The sequence below is a fragment of the Ipomoea nil genome, unplaced genomic scaffold (genome assembly GCF_001879475.1).
Source record: "Ipomoea nil cultivar Tokyo-kokei standard unplaced genomic scaffold, Asagao_1.1 scaffold3084, whole genome shotgun sequence".
NCBI lineage: Eukaryota > Viridiplantae > Streptophyta > Magnoliopsida > Solanales > Convolvulaceae > Ipomoea > Ipomoea nil.
The window spans coordinates 173,565-194,018 of record NW_017619512.1 but is presented as its reverse complement, the minus strand read 5'-3'; the positions used below and the strand labels follow the sequence as shown (position 1 = coordinate 194,018).

Below are 20,454 nucleotides of genomic sequence, written 5' to 3'. Positions count from 1 at the left end.
AGAAACACGTTTTTCAATTTAATTATGTTATGTATGCAATTTGAATTCACCATATTGTAAATTAAATAAGAAGTTTTCTTATTTGAACACATCTAACTTGTTGGATAACCGTTGGTAAAAACAAATAATAATCTAACAAAATAAGGATTATTATTTTCTGTGAAAAAAGGGGCAGGAAAGGATGTAGAGATAGGCTCGTGTTTGGTGTAGGGTTTCAGTACGAGTCGAGCGATCACTCTTTCTTTAAAACCTTATTTGCTACCTCCCACAAGTGCTAGGAGCGTTGTAGCCTAGGTTTCCCAAGATAAAACGTACTACGGTTCAACGTATGAGCACCCAAACGAGTGAACCCGGCGAACTAGAGCAAGACTCTGAACACAGTAGGCTAAGAAAGGAGTAGAAGTAGAGAGTTTTGAGGCTGAAAAAATATGATTTCTCTTGTTGTAAAATTATGTTGCTCTACCCTCTCTTATATAGGGGTGAAGGAATTCAATAGCATTCAAATAATGACATTAAAACACCCATGTAACAGTACCATTAACCTGAGAATTAATTATGTAATTTAAAATTGGAATTAATATGAAATTAAATCCATAACAGTTGAATTAATCTCTCAAACGGTCAGATGAACTGTACAGGCATGTATCGTTCCGGAAATGGTAGACGTTTACCGCAGCATAACGTACTAAGATCGTACGTACCCTTCGGCGTAGTGCTTGAACGTTCACTGCAGACGACTCCATCCGGTCCGGTATGTTCAGTAATACGCAATTTAGTCCCATACTATTAAAAGTATCCAATTTAATCCTCTAACTTGTAAAATCATACCCAATTTGGTCTTCCGTTACAATTTTCATCCATCCACCGTTATAAAGAGGGGCAAAAACGTCCTTTTATCTAATAGTTGAGGGACCAAAATGGGTATTAACTATTATTATCTAATAGTCGAGGGACCAAAATGGGTATTAACTATTATTTTTTTTTTTATTGGGACAATGTCTCCCACCACCATATTAGTTCCTACAGTATTATTTTAAAAAATAAAATGTAAACTACTAAAGTTAGTCTATTTGTCCTGCTTAAATGTGGTGTGCGTTAATTGACTAAAAAAAACTAATGAAATCTCAATTTCTTTTCTTTTAGTTAAATAAACATATATGATTAGAGTGCACTAATTATTATCCTCTTGAATCTAACCTTATGATTGTTATTTGCTTCCCAAAGTTGGCATATCCATTACGACATCATATGATGTATTCTAAGATTTCCCTCATTTTTAATTTGTTTAATGTGACCTTTGTTCTTGGAAAATGATTTTCACAAAATATTCTTTAGGTTGATCTTGATCGATCCACTATCAAGATGTCTTCTCTTTATATATATATATATATATATATATATATATATATATATATATATATATATATATATATATATATATATATATATGTATATATATATTGTGAAGAAAAAATTTTGCAATCATTATTTTATATGTGCCCAAAAATCGAGAGAGTGGTGACAAAAATTGAACTCTATAATGATCTTCAAATAATGTTTCTCTCACTTGACCACTCTTTAGTCCTTTCAGAACATATGATATCTTTTGATGATTTGATTTGGTTAACGGTTAATTCGGTTCAAAATTGTCGGTTAACTAAAATTTTAAATATATAAATAAATAAATAAATAAATAATCTAATATGTAAAATCCTTATAAATTTGTAATGTTGTTATTGTATTGTTTTTTGTATATTTCTTATGGATTTATTATTATATCTATTATTTTAATGAGAATTATTATTATATGTATTATTTTTAGGATTTAACCGATCGATTAACCAAAAAAACTTCAGTTCTGTTAATTCGGTAATGTTGGGTAATAAGGTGGAAAAAACTCAAAATAATAATCCTATGGAAAGATTATTATTATTATTATATGGGAAAACAGAAAAAATTGGGAAGGAAAAGATGGAATATTTGGGTAGAGGTTAACATGAGTTTGAACAAATTGTTGTTTTCCTTAAAACCTTATTTGCTACCTCCCACAAGTGCTAGGAGCGTTGTAGCCTAGGTTTCCCAGGATAAAACGTGCTACTAGGGGTGGGAATAGGCCAGGCCCCTATGTCCAGGCCTAATTAAAGCCTAGTTAGGCCTAGCTCGTTTAGTAAAAAGGCCAGACTTGAGCCAATTTCAAAGCCTATTAAACTAAACAGGCTAGGCCTATATATACCAGGCTCGGCCTTCAGGCCTACAGGCCTGGCCTATATATATATATATATATATATATATATATATATATATATATATATATATATAGAATATAACCCCAAGTATATATAATTACCAAACCCTAACCCTGCACCTATATATATATATATATATATATATATATATATATATATAGAATATAACCCCAAGTATATATAATTACCAAACCCTAACCCTGCACCTCCAAAATTCCATTGTAAATTATGACTCAAGTATAAACATTGCTGTTAATTCTGCTGTAAGTGTTCTTATTGTGTAATTTTTTTTATTAACTGTTCTTACTATCATAATATTTAATGAAATGTCACAACTTAATTATTTGAGTTGATTGTTAATTATTTACTATATTATATAGGATAACAAACAATAACACAATTAAATTTATTTCTAAACAAGTTAACGAACATGTTGAAGTCGTGACTTGTTTTGTTTTATTTTATATTTATTTGCTATTATGTTTGCATTGTGGTGATATACTTATGTAATTATGTATTAGTTTTGTATTAGGTACATTTCTTATATTATTTAGATATACTAAAGTTTTTAAAAAGTCTTAACATGTAGGCTTTAATAGGCTCAAGGTAGGACTTACTTTGAAGCATTTTTAATGACCTAAATATTAAACAGGCTTTTAAAAAAGGGTTCAGGCCAGGCCAGGCTAATTGCAGGCTCAGGCTTGAGCCTAACAAAAAGCCTACATACAGGCTCAGGCCCGGTCTTAGGCTTTAGATTTTCGTAACAGGCCCAGGCCTAATTTTCCAAAGCTCGGGTCGGATCGGCCCATTTCCACCCCTATGTGCTACGATTCTTTGTTTAAGCACCTAAACAAAGAACCAGGCAAACAAAGCAAAGCAAGAACACTGTTGGCTAAAGAAGAGAGTAGAAGCAGATTTTTGGAAGGTAAAACGTATTGGAATTCCTTGATTTCTTGTAGTGTAAACTGCCACTGCTCTACCTCTCTTTATATAGGGCTGTTGGAGTGATAGCATTCAACATGGCCATTAAATTGGTATTAAAACCAATTGTATAACACCTGTAACAGCTACCCACTAACTAGGATTAAACTCAGATCTAAAATTGGAATTAAAACAATATTAATTCCGTAACAGATGAGTTTAATCGCTGAACGGTCACTGCCAGAGAGGACGAAACGTCCTGACCAGAGAACGAATCTCGTTGTAGGGCAAAACTGGACAGTTTCGGCCCCAAGGCCGAAACTTTGAGCTGTACAGTTTCGGCCTTGAGGCCGAAACTTGTGGTGTTCAGTTTCGGCCACAAGGCCGAAACCATGGCTACAGTTTCGGTAAGCACACAGTGCTATGGCCGAAACTTGGCTGTGTTGTGATGGAAAATGATACCGAAGTTTGGCATAACTTAGCCCGCAAGGCCTGCCAATTTTCGGATGACATCCGTGCCTGCGGGTGCCCGCGCACATGAGCTCGGGCTTGAATCAAGCCTTTTCGATCTCGTTTCTAGTTGGAATTTGATTTGCACCCCCCCCCCCCCCCCGGCGCGAGAGAGCCTCTATGCTATACAATTCTACAAGCTCCAAAAGAGCTCTTGTATAAAGGGAGGGAGGGGAGGGGGGGGGGGGGGGGGAATCCTCTTTCCAAACAAATGTGGTATAAAAACTCACTTTTTCCCTTCATTTTCCAACTCAAATGGGTCTACTTTGAGAATCAATATCTCCTTCACCCATTATCCGTTTTGAGCGTACAATATATCAATCTCTTCGTCTTATTACGAAGAACCTGAATCCACTTTGACCCGACCCAAATTGGAAGTGGACCTCACTGATAATTGTACCACAAAAATAGCCACTTAATATGTCATTTTAAGCTATTTTTCCAACAGGTAATACAATGTTCGGTTCGGTTAATGGTTAAAGCTTTAAAAACTTCAGTTAAAATGGTCGGTTAACCGATTGCACACCCCTAGCCATAGTCTTGATATACAAAACTAAACTAAGAACAACATCATCTATGATTTTTTGTGGGGTCCAATATTGTTATAATTTAAGATTGGGCCATGGTCACTCAACTGGGCTATAATGTACATGGACCAAACCACACTAAAAGATTGAATCCAACCAATTAGCTAGTCTAACCCATGGCCTTATAAAGGGTGGACAACCGGGCCATTTTGAATCTAACCGGTTGACCACTTGAAATTGGACCAGACCCTCCCCTGAAAAGAAAGCTATGGACACCACCAATACCCATAATCGGGTGAACCATGGCCTTATAAAGGGTGGACAACCGGGCCATTTTGAATCTAACCGGTTGACCACTTGAAATTGGACCAGACCCTCCCCTGAAACGAAAGCTCTGGACACCACTAATACCCATAACCGGGTGAACCAATGGCCTTATAAAGGGTGGACAACCGGGCCATTTTGAATCTAACCGGTTGACCACTTGAAATTAGACCAGACCCTCCCCTGAAACGAAAGCTCTTGACACCACCAATACCCATAACCGGGTGAACCCAAAGTGGATCGAACAGGCTCTGATACCATGTTATAATTTAAGATTGGGCCATAGTCACTCAACTGGGCTATAATGCACATGGGCCAAACCACACTAAAAGATTGAATCTAACCAATTAGCTAGTCTAACCCATGACCTTATAAACCCATATGTTCCCTCTTATTTTATAGATGTGGGACTCTTAACAAATATGAGTTGGAGGATAGAGAAGAAGGAGAGAGAGTGTGTGCATTTTGAATTCCTAAGAGATAGTGATATTTTGTAGGTCCCAGGAGAGAGAAAAAAAATGGAGGAAAAACCGCGCATGTGTTTTTGTGGTACATTTTAGTTTTAAATTAAAATAATAAGAAGTAATATGGTGGCAGGAGACATTATCCCAATAATAATAATAATAATAATAATAATAATAATAATAATAATAATAATAATAATAATAATAATTACATCCTCCCAAATGCTCTGTCGGGCCGGGATGTGGGGGGTCCTTAGGGTTGGGGTTCAGCCTTTTGGAATAATAATAATAATAATAATAATAATAATAATAATAATAATAATAATAATAATAATAATAATAATAATAATAATAATAATAATAATAATAATAATAATAATAATAATAATAATAATAATAATAATAATAATAATAATAATAATAATAATAATAATAATAATAATAATAATAATAATAATAATAATAATAATAATAATAATAATAATAATAATAATAATAATAATAATAATAATAATAATAATAATAATAATAATAATAATAATAATAATAATAATAATAATAATAATAATAATAATAATAATAATAATAATAATAATAATAATAATAATAATAATAATAATAATAATAATAATAATAATAATAATAATAATAATAATAATAATAATAATAATAATAATAATAATAATAATAATAATAATAATAATAATAATAATAATAATAATAATAATAATAATAATAATAATAATAATAATAATAATAATAATAATAATAATAATAATAATAATAATAATAATATAATAATAATAATAATAATAATAATAATAATAATAATAATAATAATAATAATAATAATAATATAATAATAATAATAATAATAATAATAATAATAATAATAATAATAATAATAATAATAATAATAATAATAATAATAATAATAATAATAATAATAATAATAATAATAATAAATAATAATAATAATAATAATAATAATAATAATAATAATAATAATAATAATAATAATAATAATAATAATAATAATAATAATAATAAATAATAATAATAATAATAATAATAATAATAATAATAATAATAATAATAATAATAATAATAATAATAATAATAATAATAATAATAATAATAATAATAATAATAATAATAATAATAATAATAATAATAAAATAATAATAATAAATAATAAAATAATAATAATAAAAAAAATAATAATAATAATAATAATAATAATAATAATAATAATAATAATAATAATAATAATAATAATAATAATAATAATAATAATAATAATAATAATAATAATAATAATAGTTAATACCCATTTTGGTCCCTCGACTATTAGATAAAAGGACCTTTTTGCCCCTCTCTATAACGGTGGATGGATGACAATTATAACGGAGGACCAAATTGGGTATGATTTTACAAGTTAGAAGACTAAATTGGGTACTTTTAATAGTATGGGACTAAATTGCGCATTACCTAATAGTCGAGGGACCAAAATGGGTATTAACTCAAAAATTTTACCATGTCAAATAGTAAGAATACTGATCATTATAATTTTTTAAAATGTTGATCATAATTTTGTAAATAAAACAATAAGAGAAAATGATTGTTTTAGTCCATTAATTATACATAAATTATAGACTCAATCTATGAATTATTATTCCATACGAATTTTTCCTTTAATTATGTTGAAAGTGTTAGTTTCAATACATTAGTTAATATTAACAATATAATTTATTATGAATTTCGAAATTATTAAAGGACATGTTGGTCATTTCGTAAAATTTTTCAAATTTCTTACATGAATCTTCATATATATATATATATATATATATATATATATATATATATATATGCTACTAGCTTTCAAAAATATATATGCTACTCTTACTGCAAAATAACATCCTAAGTTGCACAACATAATAGTTGAAGTTACGTTGCAGTTGTTTAGCAAACACCAAATCAACCAAAAATATCCATGAGTTACCAAAATACAACCTAATTTGCAAATGATTTAATAGGCACCAAAACAACAAAATGATCATATTAGTTACATGGTTCAATAAAAAAACAAAAAACAAAAACAAAAAAAAAAAAAAAAAAAAAAAAAGCTTTATCTAAATACACAACAAATGCTTTCAATTATTTAGCTTCTTAAATTTAGAATGATGTTGCTGCTTATTTGTTAGTCTTCTTTTTTGAGATGGTTGACTAATAACAAATGTTGGAGGTTGCATTGAATCGTCTTGAATGTGTTGGCTACTAATTGGTGGAGGCTATATAATTATATATATTTTTTCATTAGTTGCTTCATCTAAAGACCAATAATGATAATTATCTCTGATAGGGTAAAATACGGTTGCAATACGGTTGTATTATTATTTGGACGTATATCAGTATTACAAGGGTCGGCTGATTAGAATGACTGCCTATCCTCCACTCTTACGCCTAAGTGATGTAGCCCGATAGACGTGACAGTGGGTTAGAGGTTCCCGAGCTCTATGACTGTCGTTGTTGTAAACATCCAAAAGTCCCCCCCCCCCCCCCCCCCCCTCACTGCATTAAATGTGGTATTTATAGGGGCCAAGAGAACACACTCCGGTCCTTTGGCATGCTGGCCACGTGGCGACCATGCATTAGGTGCACGTTCAGTCTTATCGAAAGCTGCCGCGTGGCGGTAGATTCCTGAACAACGTAATATCAATCAAGTCCTAGTAGTTGGCCGGAACCGACCTAAAGAGATCGGGAGAAAACGATGCTTCAATCTGGGCGGTGTGTCCTTTTTAGGGAGCTCAGCAATCTCGAGTGACCGGGACGATCGACTAACCGTCTTGGCACACTAACCGATTTAGGCTGAGCATGACCTATATGTGCAAGACCGGTCAATGCCTTTGACGCGAGGCACTGGAATAATCCCTATCAATCTCATCCACCCAACTTCTATTAAATCTAAAATCAACGCCATGATATGGTGAAAAAAAGATTGCATCTCCAACAAAATACAATAATACACAAAATTAAAGTAATATTTAGATTAAAATACTAATCCATTGCATTTACCTTTTCTATAAACCTCTACACACAATCAGAAATCAAAAAGAGTAATTTACATTCAACATAAGAAAAATTTGTAATAAACTAACATATTAAACTTATAATTTGGTGTATGTTCAATGCTAAATAATCTATTGTTTGTCATTTTTGCTTATTAGATTCCTCCTCAATCAAGGGAAACAAGTATTTACAAAGGATTTTGCGGTAAGAGTAGCTTATATATGAATACTCATGGAGGGAATTGAAATTAGGAAAATTTTCTAAAATGGCCAATATCATTTAATAATTTAAAATTCAAAATAAGTTGTTAATGTTAACAAAATTTATAAGTAATAGATTGAAAATGTCACCTTCAACATAATTAAATAGAAAATTTTGCATAGGGTAATAACTCATGCACTGATGGGGTGTTGGGTTGACATGAATTGTAATCCAATTACAATGAAATTCAGTAGAGGTGGTTGAAGGGAATTACAATTCAACCAAATTGCAATTCCCTAAATTCAATGAATTGTAATTCATACCTCCCCTATATGAATTGCAATTCATTGTAAAAGGGAGCCATTGGTTCTATGGTGTAGTGGTTAGCACTTTGGACTTTGAATCCAATGACCTGGTTTGACTCCCAGTAGGACCTATTAATAAGTTGTTTCGCTTAAGGTTGGGGATTCAATTCATTGTGGAAAGGAAAAAAAAAAAAAAAGAACACATTTATTCCATCTATTATACAATAGCATTTAGTATTTTTCCGTTCTCATTCCCAATAATTCTATTTTTCTCTATCAAATAATTTGAATTCCTTATAGACTAAAACTGCTATTTTTCCAAACAATATTTTAACTTTTATGATTTATAAAACTATCATTATTTTTTATTTTAAATAACTTACATTTTTGCCGAGAATTTTTTTAATTAAAATATGGGATGAAAAGTTGCCACCTTGGAAGAAGAAACAATTAATAGTAAGCTCAGAATCTTAGGTGTATTTATATCATCAAGTATTTACCATCTGTTTGCAATAAAGACTTTAAATAGTGAAGCAAAGAAGAAGAAAACAAAAAAGGAGCAGATAGCCATGTGATACTGTTCCCTACGGCTACGAGGTTATACTACCACTCTCAATCTCTCATCATCATTATAAAATCTTTAAATGAATATTATTTTAAAATTTCGTTCCATATAAAAAAAAAATATAAAAGTGATTCTATTTTATTAGTTTGGTTGATTTAATAGGAGAAGTAATAAATAGAATTAATTTCTGTCCTATAATTATTGGGTCCATTATGAGTGTATAATTTTAATTTTTTTTTTTTTCATTTTAGTGCCTAAGGTTCATTTTTTAAATCATTATTGGTCCTTTCGCCAAATCTTGCTGGATGTCATTGTTTGAGGGGTAAATTAGTCAACTTAGGTGATGGTCTATATTTTTAGTCAAATTAATATTATTTTTGGTCTCACGACTTTTGGTGTCCTATTAATTTTAATGCACTACTTTTTTATTTTTTCAATTTTGATGTCTAACTTTATATGAATTGACATTCAGTCAAACGTTAAAACATCTCAAAAAGGTATGAATCGAAAGAAAAACGATTAGCACTAGGCTAAACATAAAGTGCCTGAAGTGAAATTTGATATTTTGTTTTGTTTTGACTGATAATGTAGACTATCACTTGAGTTTACCATTTTACTTCTCAAAAAATGACATTTGGTAGACCCATAAGATTTGGCGGTCAATTTGGCCATACCAATAATAATAATAATAATAAAAAATTAAGTTAGGCACCAAAACTGAAAAAAAAAATTAAAAGTGACTCAAAGTAATAAGGACCCCAATAATCGTGGGACAAAATTAAAATTGTGCACATGAACAATATTTTTAAAAATCATAAAATAAAAAGACATTGTAGTTGAGGGAGAAATTTTAAAATATTATTTTTTAAAAGAAATGATTGAGTAGGTGAAACATAATTCACATATCAAAGGTCACGAGCGAGCTCGATTCTATGTGCACACTATAGGGTAAAATAATGAGATATATACAATGTTATGTTTAAGTTATTATTATTACCCGCACGGGCTTAGCTCAATGGTTTAGTGGGTAGTATTTGGGAGAAGAGACCAAGGTTCAAATCTCGGTGGTTTAATCCTCGGTGGCGGCAGTGTGAGAATTATGTCTAAAGTGGGCAGATTTCTTGTGCGTACCGGGATTTGGCTATGTCTACTAAACCATTGAGTCACCGTAATTTACATCGCGTCGGAGTGTAGGGGGGCCTTGGGGTTGAGGATTCACCTTCGGAGAAGTTATTATTATTTTTAGTTATATTAGAAGTCTTAAGTCCTTGGGGTTGAGGATTCACCTTCGGAGAAGTTATTATTATTTTTAGTTATATTAGAAGTCTTAAGAATTGAATTTGTAAAAATGGAAATTCATAATTAGAAGAGTTATACTCGTTTACTCATCAAGCAATGAGTCACCGTGATTTACATCGCGTCGGAGTGTAGGGGGCCCTTGGGGTTGGGGATTCACCTTCGGAGAAGTTATTATTACTTTTAGTTATATTAGAAGTCTTAAGAATTGAATTTGTAAAAATGGAAATTCATAATTAGAAGAGTTATACTCATCAAGCAAATTTTTTTTATTCAACTTACTATATCAATATTGGTCAATATATATATATTGAAAGTTACTGGCTCTATTACATTGTAATAATCTCATAATCTTCCAAATGGAAGTCTAACCCGGGTCCCACATAGTCTTTGTATATATATATATATATATATATATATATATATTGTAACTAATATGTAAGAATATAATTGTTAGCCTTAAAAGACTTTCAAAATAATGTTGGTTTTAGTTCATAGAATATTCTTTAGTGACAATGTAATACTTTCTTGCATATCTTGCAAATTATATCGTGTACCATAAATTCACGTTGTAAGATTTACTTAATACTTTAATACAACTTATACAAGTTTATTTTTAATATAACGGCTCTAATACCATATGGTTGATCCACGATTAATAAAATATATTTTTAAATAATAAAAACTAAAAAGTAAGATATTCATGATAATGAAAGAAAAAAATAATATTCCAACGGTTTACCTTAGTCCATTTGGCGGCCTTGATAAGATTCATTGTGTATTTCTGTTGGACACTTGGACGCAGAGAACATCGAAACACTAATAACATTCCAATGGTTTTATAAACCTTCCTTGAATCAAGTGTCTTTGTGTCTCAAAATTCATTTATAATAATAATAATAATAATAATAATAATAATAATAATAATAATAATAATAGAAAAATTACATTTTAGTCCCTAAGTTAGTTATAACTAAGTTTCGATGCAGTTGCTAAGTTATGATCGTATTCAAGTTTAGTCCCTCGGTTATGAGCGATTTGGTGAGTTTGATCCTCGACGTTAGTATTCCGTATGCAACTAATGGACAACTGTTTAAAAAAAATTAATAATAGAGGTTTAAAATATTAATTTCAAATTATAATCCCCTCACAGGTAAGTTGTTTCTCTATTTTATATGTTTAAGTAAATAATCAATATTCTCTAACCAAGGACTTTGTGCTCAAATGGCATATAGTGACTCTCCCATGGGAGTTCACGAGATCGAGCTTCAGTAGAAGTCATGTTGACTTTTTGTGCTTCAACAGGTTGACAATGTATAGATGAACAGATACTATAATCAAATAGAGTCAATAGTACTCAAAAAAAAAAAAAAATCAATATTCTCCGTATTGATGAACTAATTTAGCCATTTGTGATATCTTTATCCAAATTTGGGGATAGTTTTTTATGTAAATGTGGTGATTTATTACCCATAAAATATCATGGAATTATGCTAATCCGGGGAAAGGATACTAAGCTTGCTCATGTTATGGAGTTTTTTTTTTTTTTTTTTAACAGGAGTAATTTTTTTTATTTGTCAAAAAATTACTTTGTATAATTTAAGTTTTGTTTTATAAATAGAATTGAAATATTAAAATTTGATTTTTCAGAAAACTAGGAGTTGTGAAGTTTTTAGATGGATTTCTAAGGATGTGTCTAACTGAGTTGCAATAATCATACGAGGGTTATTAAAACGACTAGACAATAATAACACAGAGATTCAAAAATTGAAGTACACAATTGAGAAGAAAGATATTGAAATCCAAAAACTTAGCTTGGAGGTCATGGAAATGAAGTTTCAAATGAAAACTAGAGGTGGCAATAAGTTCCAAATTTACATAGGTGTTGCATGTGGTTTGGTTTAAAATGTACATTTTATTTCAAACTGATCTACTATGTATCACACAAAACTTCTTTCTAGTTTAAGAATTTAAAAGTAAAAATTTCATTATCTAATCAATTTTATAGGAAAAACATCAAAACTGTTGTAATTCGGCCTATCAACTTGTTAGTTCTCGCGTGATAGTTGTACGGTAACGCATCGATTGTATGTATGAAGAATATTGCAATATGGAATGGAAGAGTAGAGAGAAAAATATAACACAAGAATGTAGAACTCAAGAACACAAGTTCACCCTTTCATTATGCCTTGAACATGTATATATATACATCCATATAACCCTTCATTTTCTATAACATAAATAATGGAATAAATATAAGGCAAATGAAAGGTCTTGTGATAATGGCCATAATAATAATAATATTTATAACACTCCCCCTTGGCTATTATCAAACTATACTCATGCCTCGTTAAAAACCTCGCTAGAAAAACCCAGTGGGAAAAACCTAGACGAGGAAAAGAGTACACGAAGTATGTTGATCCATGTGTTGCATCGGTTGCCTCATTAAAAACCTTAGCCTAAGAAAACCCAGTGGGAAAAAAAACTTAGCCAAGGAAAAGAGTACAAACATAAGCCTTCTGGGCATAATCTTCAAGATTTCAAGAGTCTTCAGGACTATCCACTCAAGTGCACCAACATCGGTTGCCTCATTAAAAACCTTAGCTTAAGAAAACCCTGTGGGAAAAACTTAGCTAAGGGAAAAAGAGTACAACCATATGCTTTCGTAGCATAATATTCAGGATATCAAAAGTCCTCTAGATTGTCCATTCTAGCACAGCTAAGCGTTGTCGCTCCCCCTGAAGATAACAATCTTCTAAGCCCACGCATCCCAATTTTATGAACATATTACACAAAAGTGGATGTAGGCAGAGACTTAGTGAACATATCTGCAAGATTGTTCAGTGGGGAAAACATTCTCAATAAGAATTTTACAACTCTTCTAGAGTTCATGTGTGTAGAAGGATTTAGGTGCAACATGTTTTGTAAGGTTCCCCTTAACAAAACTATTACTTGCTTGTGAAACACAATCTTATTTGTCCTCATATGGGACATTGGGGGTAAAAATATAACATAACCAGTTCTGGACTTGGCATCATAGGGATAAAATAAAAGAGCTAATGCCCAAGTTGCCCATCAAAACCACATATTGGTTTCTCACATAAACGTCAAAATCTTTGTACCTCGAAGGTGTTGGAGGATATGTTAAATACCATTCCAATTTTTATTGTAGGGAGAAGCACTAAATCTTGCTAGCAATTTCATCGCAAATTCAATATCAGGCCTGATGCGATTATGGAACTTCTAGTTCAATAATAGTGCTCCAATAGCAATGAAGTAATGGACTTCCGGTCCCTAAATATCCTCATTATAACCTTCGAGTCTAAATGGTCATTTATCTACTTCAAGAGATTATTGGACAACCGTTTGTGTGATAAGTAAATAATACTTTTCTATATAAAACATCTTCAAGATATTTTTCAAGTAGACTAACTGGTGTATAAAACTTCTTCAAGGAGAAGCTCGATCTTCAGGTCGAGACAATACTTGGATTTCCAAGTCTTTTATTTTAAAACTCCATCTTTCGGCATGAGCTAATATCACCAAGCTCTCTATGTGTTTCAATGATATTTAAACCGTCAATATCGACTGAGATGATAAATAAATAACTCCATTAGCAATTCTTTAATGAACACATAATGGTACATATTATTTATACATTCCTTCTTCGGGAGGAAAACACTCAGTCAATAATATTCAAGTCATACAAAGACTTTAGTAGTTTAATGATACACGTTGAGATTTTCACTTTCCACATTCCAAAAGTGTTGAATCCATCGGAGATTTACAAATAAATATTAGTGTCTAATGACCAGTAAATTACGGTCATGACGTTCATCAACTGCATATCTAAATTCATAATTCACTGCCAATAATGTTAATTTGTGGAACGTAATGCCATATGTTGTGGGAGAGAATATTTGATCAAAATCAATTCAGGGTCTCTGCGTAAACCCTTAAGCTACCAGTCTCGCTTTATATCATACCACCATATTGTTTGTATTTCTCTTTCGTACAAACACCCATTTGTAACCTACAGGGTTAACATTAAATGGTGTACGTGTTATAAAGAGAATACAGTTTTAGCGAGCTGAGCTGTACATGCCTTAATTGCTCTTTTATACATAAAAAAATCAAGGCACTACTGGTGCCTAGCTCTGGATCCAGATTCTCATATACTAAGAGCAATTTATAAGGCAATTGTGTTGTCGACAACTATAACATTTTTCATAAATTTCTCCCATATATATAAAATAATGGCAATTTCTAATTCAACCAGACTCTAGCCATTTCCCAAAGGTATTTTTATCTAGTCGTTCCGCATCCCAGTATTATGATTTTGGGTGCACCTATAATTTTACTGGGGTTTTTCGCCTTCCAGACGAATGTCTTCTGGACGAATATCTGCAGGACATACTTCTTTAAGCGATTTCAAGAATGACACCATTTTCTACTAGATTTAGCTTTCCGCGGATTATACCAACATGTCTCCACGCTTCTGGCGTCAAGGAGCATTGGTAGATATATATGGTCCAAGTTGGGGAAAATATATAGGACCTAGTCACTCATGAGTATATATATTGGCAGATTAATTATCTACTGAACTTCTAGTTCAGTTTACTTCTTCTAAACTTCTAGTTCAGTCTACCTAGTACGTGGATTTAAATATTGAAGATCAATCATTCATAGAATTTCTCGGCATTCTATAAAATTTGAGATCTTATCTCCCCCTAATGCCGTGAAATGATCTTCATAAAGTGTGCAGTCAGCGTACCTAATTATATATTGATCCCTTATCATGAGCTCTAAGAATTTAAATAACAGACAGAGGTTTATAATCAACATATATATGCCCACAAAGGTACGCTATGGTGGTGATATAGGAAAAAGACTGCACACTGTGAATAAAACGCAGATGGGAAATGTTTGGTTTTATACCACGTACTAGGTTCTAGGGGAAATAATTATGATATGCAGTAGGTCAGATTGTGATAACCACAATAGCATATAAAACTGATGTCCCCAACAAGAAAAAAATATATAATCAGATATGAAAGCGTACATATCAATTGATATTACAAGGGTACACAACAATCATAGGGAAGCTGTGAAGCTTGTCAAATAAAATATATCTTCAAGATCTCCCAAAAATTCTTATCCTCAACTTTACATTAGTTCACTCACTGGTTTGGGAATTGCTTCGTGCAAATTCACATGATATAATTCATTCCCTCATTTGCTTCGGGCAAACTAATATGAAATAATTTAGTCCTTCGTTTGCTTCAGGCAAATTGATATGATATGATCCATTCTATCTTCCAAACCAATAACATCTAAATCAATCATATCATGTATGTCATAAGTCAAAGATCATTCTTATAAAGGAGTATACCACTCCTTAAACAACACAGAATTGCACTAAGCCATAGTCGGAGAGGGATTTGTCATGTTGACATCTTAAATTTAGTCAAAAGATGATTATCATAATTTGTTGATAATAGCAATCCTTCCGGGATTGATATAAGATTTATGGAACAAATAATAATTCAATTTTGAATTAGCAGCCAGTCAATTGCATACGAGAGTTATGTTGCATGCATGAGAAAAATTTCCATATATAAATAAGCATGCAAACTAAGAGAATTAAATCTGAGAAGTAAACTTCCTCTGGAAAATAAAGTTCCAGAAAGTAAAATTTCAAGAAGTAAATCGAGAAGCAAGATTACAGAGGTAAGCTTATAGATGTAAGCTTAGAGAGGTAAACTTTTTGAATAGTCAATTCGAGTAGTAAAATTAGCAAGAAAAATCAGCAAAGTAAAGTCACTTTGCACTCATAATAATTTGCCTCCAAAAATAACTTTGCACTCAAAAACACATTTGGAGTGTATATACTCCTCGGTTACGCAATAAGTTATTGCAGTCATGAATTAACTTTTCGAGTGCTTCAGGCATAAACTAACTTCTCGGATGCTTCAAGCATGAGTTTACTTCTCGGATACGTCATGCTTCAGGCATGAGCTAACCTTTTTGTCCATGAATATATTTTCATGAATTACTCAAACATTATCATGACACTAATCATTTCTTCATCAATACCTTATCATTTCATTATCACAATTTATCACAATATTTGCTTCAGGCAAATTAGCTAGAATCATCAAGATGATGTTCATTCTCCGATGACCAAATGCTTTGGTGTGCGGCACGTAGGGATCAATGCCCTTCAGACCCACATTGTTAGCAAATCTGCTTCTGGCTAAGATTTTGCCTCGATAAGTTTGGTCATCCTTGAATATCTTGATCACTTTATTTCTTATTCTGAGCTCGAAACTCATACCACACTGGTTATAATCTCGACCACAACCTCTTATGAAGTTACTCAACTAAGTAACATTATGTGCTTCAGGCACCTGTGCAAAATCAACCAAACATGCACTTTGATTCTTCATCAACAACTAGTTATGTTTCTTAGCCACAAGAAGTGCTAAAATCACCTTAGGATGCTTCTCATAATTTGTTGTCTTGTACTACTGCTGGAGTACAAATTACTCACACGAAAAGTTGACAATATCTTTTCAATTAAATATTTCTCTAAAACTTCTTGTTTAGAGTTTCACTTCTGAGACTATTTTGCGCAGAGCTGAATTATAGTCAGTTACTGACTTATAATCTTAAAACTTAAGATTAATCTAGTCAAATTGTGTCCGAGGAAGGACAATAGATGACTACTAGTCAAAATGGTCCTTCAGGGACTTACATAACGCAATAGGGACTTTTTCAATCAAATACTCATTTTTAAGATCGTAGTTCAAGTAGTGACGTATGAAAATGAGAGCTTGTGCCTTCTGGGCATCGGTTCTCTATGACTTAGCAACAAAATTTTGGCTCGATTTCTTAGATGTCAAATATATTTCAATATCCAAAGCCCAAATAAAATAATTGCTATCGACATGAGCGAGCTCAATAAAATCACATTTGACAATTGAATACGTAATCTACAAAACATATATTATATGTTCTCATATACATTCATAATATCACATGTTTATAGCAAAATAAGGAATCTAACATCTTCTAGATGCAAAATGAACTTTCCGAGATGAAGTCAAAAGATAAAATCAGAAAACAAATTGATCTTTCGAATATACACAAAAACCGAAATGGTGCAACACGAATTGGTGAGGCAAACACCAAATTGAAGCAACAAGCATCGGCTCGTGTTTATACCATCAACTCGTGCTACAAGCAACAAGGCACGAATCGGTGCGAAAACATCGAATTGATGCAGCAAGCATCGACTCGTGTTTATAGCATCAACTCGCGCTACAGGCAACGAGTGATGTTTCATTCTCCAATACACCGAATTGATGCTCCCAAGGCATCAATTAAGCTTTAAAGTCTTACTCACTCTTAAGCTTCCACAAAATAAACTTTAACAATCTTAATTAAAAACCATTCATTCATTGCCTAATCGGCACAAAAACTAATTGCTAATCACATGCAAACGACATATCATAAAAACATAATAATGCACTACATCATAGGGTATATAACATACAAAGTATGCGAAATGAAAATAATATGTATACATACATTGCATCTTCATACGAAAAGCCCCATCTATTTACACAAACATATATATCACATGCTTTTCTTTCAATTTTAAGAATCAAAAATAAAATTGGAAATATATATTCAGGAATTTACACAATCATATATATATGAACCGGTATGTGCAATTTATATTTCAAATTTTAGAATCAATATGTATCATATCAATCATGTATTTCATAATCATATCAAGAGGTGTAGAATCAACATGTGCCATATAAAAACATGTATTATATGAAACCTATGAACATGTTTGCCTAGTATAAAAACATGTATTATAACATGTCCGAGCATACCGTTCACCGAGGAATATGTTGGCGATTCGTGCTGATAACGTGTTGTAATTCGGCCTATCAACTTGTTAGTTCTCGCGTGATAGTTGTACGGTAACGCATCGATTGTATGTATGAAGAATATTGCAATATGGAATGGAAGAGTAGAGAGAAAAATATAACACAAGAATGTAGAATTCAAGAACACAAGTTCACCCTTTCATTATGCCTTGAACATGTATATATATATACATCCATATAACCCTTCATTTTCTATAACATAAATAATGGAATAAATATAAGGCAAATGAAAGGTCTTGTGATAATGGCCATAATAATAATAATATTTATAACAAAAACAATAATATTTCAAGATATCAATACAAGTTTACAAGATGAATATTTCAAATATAACAACAATTGAGGTCTCAATCATATACACAAAAGAAAACTAATGAATTCATACGCTATAACTTAATTACATGACTCTTTAATTACTATTATTCGAAAACATTAGTAAACATATTATAACCATATCACTTTCAACAAAAAAAAAAAAGTTTTATTGACTCATTAATATCTCATTAAGAAGACTTAATTTATTTTACTGTTAAAATTGTTAGGACATCATTTTTATTATTGATTATAATTATCTATAGCAATACTCATCTTTACTACTATTAAAATGCGTACTTATTTTGATTATATTAAAAATAATCATTTGTATTTTATATTAATTATTAATATTTAAAAATTGAAATATGTATTTACTTATTTTAATTTTCGTGTTGGACATTAATTAAATCGTGCAATGTGTTGATTATAACTAGTTGAATATATATATATATATATATATATATATATATATATATATATATATATATGTATGTATGTATGTATGTATGTATGTATGTATGTATGTATGTAGAAGAGCGCTCATATGTGGTCATGTCATTAGGTGTGGCGTTGTGGTCGTATCTGTGTCGTTAAATCAGTTTAATTTAACGGCGGTGGCTAATTTTGAGGATTTTTGGATTTTCGCGCGTTTTGGTAAGTGGGGGTGTTATGGTAATTATAGTGGCCATTTATAGCGGTCGGGTTCCAGAATACACCAACAGTGTTGACAACATGCACCAATAGTGTATTCTCGAACACTGTGTGGTGTATTTTTTCATATCTAATGGCACGTTTTTGGTGATGCATACCTAATTTGTGTATGTTTTTTGCTGTGCATTTCATAACATGGATGGTGTATATTTGTATAACAATTGGTGTGGCCGCACTGACCACACGGGAAGGCGTTGTCGCACCCGAACTTGGCACCAATTGGAATCTACAAATATACCAGAGTAAGGCTACTAATGCACCAATTACACAAATAAAACACACCAACAATGTGATTTCCCTTATTCCGGTGCTTTATGACGAGTTTACCCTTGCAATTCGCTAGGTAGGAGAACGTGTGCGAAAATACTGAAAAAATCTTGATTAATATGATTCATTGGATCTATATAATCTAATGTCTTGTAATTGACCATATATATATATATATATATATATATATATATATATATACACACACACACACACCAAAATTGTGTATAGATATTTATATAATATATTAGTGCATTTAATGACGCCATATTAATTATTAAAAAGGTAAAAATTAACTAATGTTTTTCTTGCAAATAATAATCTTTAACATAATTTTATTTTGTTATAAAATAAATAAATTTCTCAATAATTAATATTGTGTAAGATTATTTTACGTGAGATGGATATCAAATATGTAATATTTTTAAGGAAAATGTAAATTTTTATGAATCAATAAATATATTCTATGCCTTTTGGTATGGCTCTCAAGTTTGTCCAGGCAGATGCTGCGAGCACGGCGCAAAGCCGCTGGATCTCTATCAATGAAAATGAGTGATCTTCTAGGGTAGCCTCCCTCCATTCCACCAAAAAAAAAAAAAGTATTACACAATCACTGAATTTTATTAATACATTTTAAGAAACAACTTATATCTTTTTATTAGATTTTTTTTTTTAAATGCTACTGACTCTATTACATTATAGTATTTGTTCAAACATACTTTCTTAACCTAATGGAACACAAAGAGTTAGCAACATCTCCACTGATTAG

General features: G+C 31.2%; 1 non-coding gene across 1 annotated transcript; it reads left to right on the top strand.

The window, feature by feature from the left end:
• Positions 1–8,627: 8,627 nt before the first annotated feature.
• TRNAQ-UUG lies at positions 8,628–8,698 on the top strand. Its single transcript has one exon. It is a non-coding gene; the product is annotated as a tRNA-Gln (tRNA).
• Positions 8,699–20,454: the final 11,756 nt, after the last annotated feature.